The sequence below is a fragment of the Mandrillus leucophaeus genome, unplaced genomic scaffold (genome assembly GCF_000951045.1).
Source record: "Mandrillus leucophaeus isolate KB7577 unplaced genomic scaffold, Mleu.le_1.0 Scaffold771, whole genome shotgun sequence".
NCBI classification, from domain to species: Eukaryota; Metazoa; Chordata; class Mammalia; order Primates; family Cercopithecidae; genus Mandrillus; species Mandrillus leucophaeus.
In genome coordinates this window covers 1532518-1542872 of record NW_012108375.1, presented here as the reverse complement: position 1 = coordinate 1542872, position 10355 = coordinate 1532518, and positions in this window count along the sequence as shown.

The window sequence follows — 10355 nt, the reverse complement described above, 5'->3', positions numbered from 1 at the left end:
GAAGAGATAGAAGACTTTTCTAAACTTTATTTTAATCATATATTTATGAGAGACTTTTTCAGACATGCTTTACAGCTTGCAATTTTTATTATACTGCATCCAAGGTTTCATATCTTATTGCACTTTTGTGTGCATAGTTTTGTATTACAATGTGTTTTCTATAGTTGTTTAAAGCCACAGTTTAATCAGAAATTAGAATGTATCAGTTTCTTTTATTTTTGTTGTGTATGTAGGCCACTAATACAACTCATTATAGTAGTTGCCTTTTTATTTTTGTATATGTTGGGTCTTCGGTTTTGATCCTTAATTTCTTTGGGAATGATTCCTCTGAGAGTAATTTTTATAGAAAATGGAACTTTAATAGAAAATGGTTTTAATTACTGTATATGTCATATTATTTCTCAGATTTTCATACACTTTTACATCTCAATTATGAAGTTCAAATTTGAAAGTTTCCAGTATTTATATTATTTATTTTATTGCTCCCAAGTTGTCTGTTCTACTGTAATCCTTTTACTATTTTCTTTTTTGATCTGCAATACGACAAAGAAATTTAAATTATTTCATAGACATATTTTATATACACACATATAGAGTCTCCCAATTTAGTGCATTAAAAAACCTTTCTTGGCCGGGCACGGTGGCTCATGCCTATAATCCCAGCGCTTTGGGAGGCTTCGAGACCAGCCTGGCCAACATGGTGAAACCCTGCCTCTGCTGAAAATACAAAAATTAGCCAGGCGTGGTAGCAGGCACTTGTAATCCCAGCTACTTGGAAGGCTGAGGCAGGAGAATCACTTGTACATGGGAGGCAGAGGTTGCAATGAGTCAAGATCATGCCATTGCACTCCAGCCTGGGCAACAAGAGTGAAACTCCATCAAAAATAATAATAATAACAAAAACACAAAACTTTTTTTTACTTCTTTTCCAGTTTTTTGATGTAAGGATCATTTTTCAAATAATTTCATTAAGCTATAATTCACATGCCATGTAATTTATCCAGACTTTAAATGGTTTCTGGATTGTATACTTAATTCATGATTAATTCCTCATATAGGACTCCCCTTTATAGACGATAATTTCAATGGGTAGTGCATGGAGGATTGGGAACCAATGGGTACCAACCAGAAGTGAGAGAGACGCTTTCCTATCAGACCACCAGCACTCATTGGAAGTACACAGACCTGGAGTACACAGATCTTGGCAAAGGTTGAAGCTCAAACAGGGGCTTGGTTGAAAGTCTGTGGACAGGACTCAATTACCTCTGACCTGAAGGGGAGACATGGGTCAAAAACTGAAAATTAAAAATAAGTGACAATCTGCACATCAAATGGTGGGATCCATAATCTTCACCCAATGCAGTCTTCCAAATGCCAGCAGCCAGGATCACACACACACAGACACACAACACTCACTGACTCCCACATGCAGGCATGTATGAGCAGGAAATTAGATGGTTCTTTTCTGGAAAAATTGAATATCCCAGAAACAAAGACTTCCACATATGACATTTAGTGGTTTCCTAATACAAATGGGGCGAGCCCAACACAACTCACAGAGCTTCAATTCACATTTTTGGTACTTCACATTTCAACTTGAACAGAGTCAAAAATCTCTTTAATATAAAAGAGAGCAAAATACACACACACACACACACAAAAGCACACAACACACAACACTCACACACACAACTTGGAGAAAATGGTAGAAACATGTACCATGAGGAACAAAAGAACTTCAAAGAGAACAAAACACTATACAAGAAAGGAGGCATACATTTGATGACTTGCCTCAGTGGTGAACAAATATAACAATTAATTATTATTCATTATAATATAATTATTATATGTAATACAATTATAATATAATTAATAATTATAATAATGTAAAGACAAACTGAGTAAGGTGATATAACTATAGTGATGGGAAGAAAGGGTGGAGGAATATTTTTTAAAAAGCTAAATCACCTACACCATAAATAAGTCAATAGCTAACATCTAAATTGTTAAATAGATAGCAGAATAAGCTAGGTAAGGGGCAGCTACCATGTTCTGGAACATGCTGCAGGGCTGGAGGACGGGCCTCCACCAGGGCTGTGGGCTATGGCTGCTGAGCCATACCCTAGAGCCTCTGGATTATCCCAGCTTTGTGAAGTCTGTGGATAAACACGTTTGCAGAGTGACTGTTACCCTTCACTAGGATCCCAAAGTCCCCAAGGCATGAACATTATCCCACCCCTAATGGCTGGCAGTCTCTCAGAGAACCCCCCCCAACCCCGCCCAGTCTGCCCTAGTTTGTGCAGTGCCCTCAGATGCACAACATCCCTGTCTGTAAGGACATCGCACATGGCAACTTTCAGATGACTGTGACCCCGAAAGTGGAGGAGGACATCTGGGCGCTGCTGAAGGATGTAGAGGATTTTCTGAGCCCACTGCTGGAAAAGACACCCGTTCCTGTGTACCCATACCCGTACGGTACACCAGGCACCAGGTCAATGAGGTGACAAGTATGCTGCAAGTCAGGGGAGACTTTTTTTTTTTTTTTAAAGACAGAGTCTCGCTCTGTTGCCCAGGCTGGAGTGCAGTGGCTCGATCTTGGCTCACTACAACCTCCACCTCCACCTCCCGGGTTCAAGCGATTCTCCTGCCTCAGCCTCCTGAGTAGCCGGGACTACAGGTGCAGGTGCCACGCCCGGCTAATTTTTGTATTTTTAGTAGAGACGGGGTTTCACCATGTTGGCCAGGATGGTCTCGATTTCCTGACCTTGTGATCCACCCGCCTAGGCCTCCCAAAGTGCTGGGATTATAGGCGTGAGCCACCACGCCCGGCCAGGAGACTTTGATCAGCAGCTCAAGCCTGGCTCCTGGAGAAGGATTTCTGAGGCCCAGCTGAGCAGCCTGCACCATGGCGTCCCCCACGGACTGGAGTGCAGAAGACCTCAGGAAGAGGGAATGTTGCCCAAGGATACTGGTGGCGTACAAGTAAACCCCCACTCCTGTTGATTCCAGGCCACTGTCCAGTCTACAGCCTCAGCAAGGAAAAGGAGCCCTATATGCCACGCTGATCCCATATCATCACAAGCCCTAGCAATCATTAATGCAATTTTCTATTTGGCTGTATAAATTATTTAAGTCATAAAATTTGTACAATATTTACAAATTAAATAATCATCTGAAGCTGTGCAAAAATAAATCTCATATATGAGTATATTGTTTTAAAATATTAAGGAAAGTATCAAAATTAACAGCTAAATCATTTGTAAGTGGCTGATTCCAGGAAGAGGGATAGTATTAGGATGGTGGGTGGGACCTGTTAAGGAGGAAACTGGTTGAAGGATTACTGTTTTTCATTATAAGCCTTTTAGTGCTATTTTAATTTTTAATATGTTTTACTTTGATAAGGTATAAAAATTAATGTAAAAGAAAAAAATCTGGATATAGCATTTTAATTAGTATTGCTTGGTTTGATTTCTAAATTATAGTTTCAAAGGGAGACAGCAAAGACTTTGGGGCAGATAACTATGTAAATTGACTAATCCTTCGAAAACTTTATTTATTTATTAGAGATGCGCGGGAAGGGGGGTTCTCCTTATATTGCCCAGCCCAAACTCAAATCCCTGCAAAGAGCCTTCCACCTCAGCCTCTGGAGTAGGTGGGGCTACAGGCATGGGACACTGCATCCAGCTAATCCTGCAAATATTGTTAAGTAAACTGGTTAGGTGTCCAAGGAAGAGAATATAGACATAGGTTCTTAGTATCTATTTGTGGTTGGGGTGGTAAAGCCCCTTTCTCATCCCTTTTTTCCTTTCATCACTGGAGACAGAAACTAAAAACCATGGCTTCGGGCTGCTAAAAGCCTAAAACAAAAACAACAGAACTGCAACAACAACAATAAAATAAGGTGACTTGGACAAGCTTGATAATTTCTTTAGATGATTCCTCAGCAGGGAGAGGGGAAGTGGAGAGTGGGAACATACAATTTCTTGAGAAAATAAACACTGAAGTTTAAAAAATAAGTCAAACAATACTTTCTCTCTCCCTTCCTGCCTTCCTTCCTGCCTTCCTTCCTATCCAGACGGAGTCTCGCTCTGTCACCCAGGCTGGAGTGCAGTGGCGCTGGGTTCATGCCATTCTCCTGCCTCAGCCTCCCGAGTAACTGGGAGGCTGCTCGGGAATTAGCCATGCCCGGCTGGTTTTTTGTATTTTTAGTAAAGACCAGGTTTCACCGTGTTAGCCAGTACGGTCTCGATCTCCCGACCTCGTGATCCACCCGCCTATGGCCTCCCAAAGTGCCAGGATTACAAGCGTGAGCCACCGCGCCCGGCCCGAAGTCAGGCAATAATTTATACTACAAGAAGGAAATAAAATCCTCAAGGGGTGGTGATGACAATGATTGTCTGAAACAGACACGCCTGGATCACCCACAGGATGTGAGGAGAGCCAGGTGACCAGCACTGGCCCTCTGGCTTCTGGGCAGCCTCTCCCTCTCATTCAGCTCCTGGTTCCTCACCACTTTTCCACTGTCCCGCCTTTCTTCCCTCCCCCATCCTTTCTCCTCACGTCCCTTTCTCCTGCTGCAACTTTTGCTTGTACTAGCCAAAATGTGACCTAAAAGGTTTCCTTTTATTAGGTATATCTCATTTAATAGATAGGGAGCGAAATGGTAAAAATTTATCTGTTTCAATAAAAATAATTTCTATTAAACCCACGGAGACCAAAAGAACTACGTACATTTTGTACTTGCATGAGAACATTTGTTGATCTGGGTGGGAGTGACAGTGATGCCCAACAATAAAAGAAGATTTGCCATCCCAGATTTCAAAGAAGAAAAACGCACAGGTGTGTTTTCCAGCGGGCTGTGGCTGGTGAATAGGCAGTGTAAGGGCTTTAATGGACAGAAACATAGACTTTTAACTTGCTGCTCTTCTTCTAAGCACCGTGCCACAGATTTGGACTTAATCACTGCAGGTAGAATATTTTCCAGCTGATGATCTTTCAGGTGGGAATAGAGAGAACATTTAGATCTCTACTCTTGACTTTCCCAAACTATTTTTGGTATTATGTCATCTGATTGATGACTTAGTCCTTGTTCTACCCTGCAGAGAACAGAATTTCCCAACCCTTTTAGATGTTAACATTTAACTACTGCAATTCTTGAGAAACATCTATGACCATTTTAATCTGGAAGTTTTAGGCTTTTTGAGTGGCAACCTCCCTGTTTTTGTTTGTGTTTGACAGAACTAAATGATTTTCCTAGAAAAAGAGTGATTGATGAAGAAATTTTACTTTAATATACATTTGAAACACATATTCTATTTAAAATATCATTACCTGACATTTTATTTATTTTATTCTCTCTCTGTTTCTTTCTCTCCCCCATAATTCTGGCGTTTACGCAATTGGAATTTTCTTCCCTTCTCTGTCTGGTACTCGACGTTTGGGTTCAGCATGAAATCGGTCTTGTTGCTCCCTGTACTGAGAACTGCCCATACTAGCATGTACTGGCTTATCACTGCAAGTCATCTTGTATTGGGTTGAACGACCAGGCTTTTGCCTTGTTCTTTGTAGGCCCAATGTACCAGATGTCAGAGTAGATAGCTACAGAAAAACTATGACAACTCGGGTAATCAAGAAGGTGGCCGTTGCTAAGCAACGGAGAGACAAGCAGGATGTCTTGTGCTTGGGTCTTGGCAGTGTACTAGGAATAAAGAAGACCCGCCAATCATTCTTTGTCCTCAGGGCACTGATTCAACATGCAGGTGCAAGGTGGGCCCAGAATGTGGAGATTCATCACCGGCACCTGGCTTCTCTCCCAGTCCTTAGTTTGCAGCTCACCATCACTCCTTCCCCTGATTCCGTGTTATGACAATGGGGTTCCTTGTGCCTCGGTAAGCATCTCTTTCCCCCAGTACATTCTCTCTCCCCCCACCGACATGTTTTATTTTCTAGGACTCAGCTTCTCATTGGTCCTCATTGAAATCTTGTTTAATTCTTGAGATCCTTCTTAGAGCCCCTAATCTTAACCCCAGCCTCCAACATATTCTTCGAGTTTGACAACTGTATCTTCCAGCTATCCTCTGCCCTAGCTGCTCCACCACTGAGTCCCCATATATGTTGGGGCTTCCTATATTTGCCGTGGTCTGTGACTGACAGTGACCATTTCCTGGCTCTTTTCTGCATCTCAGAGTTTCTACATTGCCTGACTAGGAGGGTATAATACCCGGACTCCAGCTCTCACTTCCCCTTCCACCTGCAATCCTTTCCCCACATACACCCAAATTCCAGTGTCCATGCCTCTTCGACACATCCTGAGATACAATGGCACTAGCTACTTATTTCCTGCACTAATGTTCTTATTTTGACCCTTTGTTCTCAACATGGAGGCCCCACTGGTGCTTCTGGTGTAGGCTAGAGTGCATGGTTCAGACAATGTGAATTATCAGAGGATTTCTAATTTATAAATGGGCTTTATTTCCCAGCAAGATTGATTCCAGACAATATCCAAGTCTACAGGAGCATACATTTCAGAGTTAATGTTATACATTGTAGTTGGGCTCTCCTGTCAGCCTACAAAAGCCTCTTTGATCCAAACTGTATTAGAGGTACCATACTCAAGATTTATTTCAACTCTGACAAAAATCGGTTCTGTAAGGAAATGGAATTTGAGTTTTAAGTAGCAGTCCCAGGATCAAGCTCCCAAGCTTCAAAAGTTAGACAGGAACTTCTATCATTTCCAATCAGGGTTGGTGGAATTAGAGGGCACTGTTGGAATGCAAAGAGTTAACTATAGGTGGGGTAGGAATGGAAGGGTTAGGAGCAAGCTGCCTTCTGTTACTGCTTCCAGTAACTGAGGGGTGGACAGTCCAGCTGGTAGGGATGGGGAGATAGAAAAGACACCGTTGAGAAGCATCACACCTGCACTGTCAATGTGATTGGTAAGGTAAAGAGGCAGCAAGCTAACATGGCCCAAGATGGTCATGGGGGGCTTGTTATATCAAATCTGGATGTGTGGGGTGAGTGAGGCACCTCACTTCACATTATACACAGTTGGGTAATTAGTTGATACTTCATGGTTTAATTGCTGCATTCTGTCTTACCAAAAGGTAATATTTTTGTCACCTTCAAAAAATGCTATCGCCCACATTATATACAATAACACATTATACTGATAAGACCACAGAACAATAATATAATCAAGGATGAATACTGTTATATCCCACAAAAATAAAGCCTGACTGTAATTAACAAACTCAGTGACTCAAGTGGAGTATAATATTTCTAAGCTTGTGGGATTTAACGGTGCTACAAATGCAATCATTTTTACTTCTCTAAATTGATAGTACTCACAGGAATTAGTATTTAAATACAGTTCCACAATACTCTTGACTAATGTGGCAAGATAACACAAGAGAAAAATTTTTAGTCAGGGTTAGTCAAGGTGTGTTAGTGTGTGTATTAGTCAGGGCTCCCCAGAAAAACAGAACCAATAGAATCTAGAGAGAGAGAGAGAAAGAGAAAGAGATTCACCATGAGGGATGGGCTCCTGTGATTGTGGAGGCTGAGAAGTCCCACTACTGCCACCTGGAGGCCCAGGGAAGCGGGTGGTGTAGCTCCAGCCTAAGCCCAAAGGCCTAAGAAGCAGGAGGCCACTGTTGTAAGTCCCAGTTTGAGTCTGAAGGCCCAAGAACCAGGAGCATAATGTTCGAGGGGAGGAGAAGATGGATGTCCCAGCTCAAGCAGAGAGCAAATTCGCCCTTCTTCTGCCTTTTTGTTCTATCTGGGTCTTCAAGGGATGATGAATGATGCTCACCCACGCTGGTGGGGGCGATCTTTACTCAGTCTACAGCACTGAAAGAGATTCAAATGCTAATCTCTTCTCGAAACACCCTCACAGATGCACCCAGAAATAATGTTTTACCAGCTATCTGGGTGTCCCTGAGCTCAGTCAAGGTGACGTGTAAAATTAACCATCACATTATGTCTCATGTTTCTATAGTCTCAACACAAAACAATAAGAGATATTACTCCTGATTCCCTGTCCCAGTCCTGACCCATCTCCTTCTTCTAATAATACACACATAAAAAGAAAGGTGAACTTTCCCTGTCCCAGAACTGTGTTATGAGAATTTTGTTTTCCAAAACCTAGGCAGAAAAGACTTATCCATGAAGGGTTTTTTTTTTTTTTTTTTTAAATCAAGCATTAAAAAGTGACTATTTTATTTATGGGCAGTGTGTGAACACTCAGGAGCTGAGGACGCTGTCCCAGTGATTGTTGGCCAGACCTGCCACCTTTCAAACAGACCCTGCTGCCAGGAGCTGAGGCCCCTATAATGAATTGAACACCAGAGCAGGGGCATAGCCAGTGCATTTGACACTAAGAATCAATCATTTTTTTTGGCACCTTACCTATATAAGATAAAATTACATTTAGAATAATCACATAATAATTACTTTCTTGATTCACTCTCTAGTTTTAAAATAATTAACAATTAAGAATATAAAATTTCAATTTAAAAGAGGTTATGCAAATTGATCTAGAATATTTCACATAGGAGCAGTATGCACTTGGAGTCACTGTTTTAAATTTTAAACAGAAATAAAAATTCCAAGTTGCCATATGGAAAGGGAGAATTGAAATAACTGAAGCTCTCTTTACTCATCTGTGCAATCACTGTATTATCACTGCTTCTTTTGAACCTACTGTTTAAATGCAGGAATATGTAACACCACAGAGATTCACGTTAGTGATTCCTAAGCTTTAGGAATTTGTCACTAACCAAATGTGTAAGACTGATCTACGGCAGTGGTGAAGTGAGGTGAAATAAATGAGAAATGGAAGGTTCTTCTATTTAAAGTCCATGTAGCGTGAAATATTTATTAAAGCATAAGTAATGAAAAGTGCTAATTTATAGCTTACCTATATATTATTAAAACTCAACAATATTCACAGAAATTGTTTAGACTTTGGACCCACAACTTTTTTTTTTTCATGATGGAGTATTTTTCACTGACATTATTTGAAATAGCCAGGACACAGTGATAATAAAAAAGCAGAGTGATTTTTAAATTAGCATTATTATTGTTTTTAATTGCCTACAAAAAATGCAACCTCTTATGCCTGCGCCTGGGGCAGACTGTTCCGGCAAATTGTTTAGAATTGCATAATCTCTCCAGGACATTTGCACTAACAGGGGAAGAGGTAAAGTTCTCCCAACATGTGACTGAGATTGAATTTCCTGCCAGTTAGATTGGTGTTTGGCATCAGATTTCATTTGATTTTAACAAATGATTAAATATGTCTTTTTTCACCTAAGCACGTAAATGCATATCGGTTATATTGCCGTAACATAGCTAACATAAGTGATATACTAAATGTTTAAATGTTTGTTTTTTCTAATTAAAAAATCTAAGCATTCTTAGATTAATTTTACTAGTAAAATATGGGAAGATATGGTTAAATTTTCAAAAATTTATAACATAAACCCATCATAGAACTTGGTAACAATTTTTTTCTAGATAAACTCTCTGACCAAAAATCTTATATGGATACAGTTAAAAAAAAAAAAAATTCTTCCTCTCCAACTTGAAAGTCACTAAAGGTCATATAAACAGTAATTAAAAGCATTTTTTTGGCTTCAGCTCTACCCACTATTTTAGCGCTTCAGTCACGTTTCATCTTCCCAATGACCTGCATGCATTCATAGGTGAATTCAGGGCAACTGCTAATTTTGGCAAATAAATAAGCCCTCTTAGCTTCTATCAGCTTAGAGATCTCTACTGCCCCTGAAAGCCTTGGAGCTCACTAGCTCCACCTACGTTGTCATCATGGTCCTGTGCTTCCACCAAGGACATGAGTGCCACCTCCACAGAGCTGTTGCTGTCAATGCCTCTGCCAATACTAATGCAGTGGCCCAGCTTATGCCAGAGCTGTGAGATCCCTTTGCACATTGGAATACTGGTAGCAGCACTTGAGTTTACAACCAAAGTTAAGAACATGGACAGTTGGCCAGCCTCGGTGGCTCACGCCTGTAATCCCAGCACTTTGGGAGGCTGAGATGGGTGGATCACCTGAGGTCAGAAATTCAAGACCAGCCTGACCAACCTGGAGAAACCCTGTCTCTACTAAAAAATACAAAATTAGCCGAGTGTGGTGGCATATGCCTGTAATCCCAGCTACTCTGGAGGCTGAGGCAGGAGAATCACTTGAACCTGGCAGACAGAGGTCGAGATTGCACCATTGCACTCCAGGCTGGGCAACAAGGTGAAACTCTGTCTCAAAGAAAGAAAGAAAGGGAGAGAGAGAGAGAGAGAGAGAGAGAGATAGAGAGAGAGAGAGAAAGGAAGGAAGGAAGGAA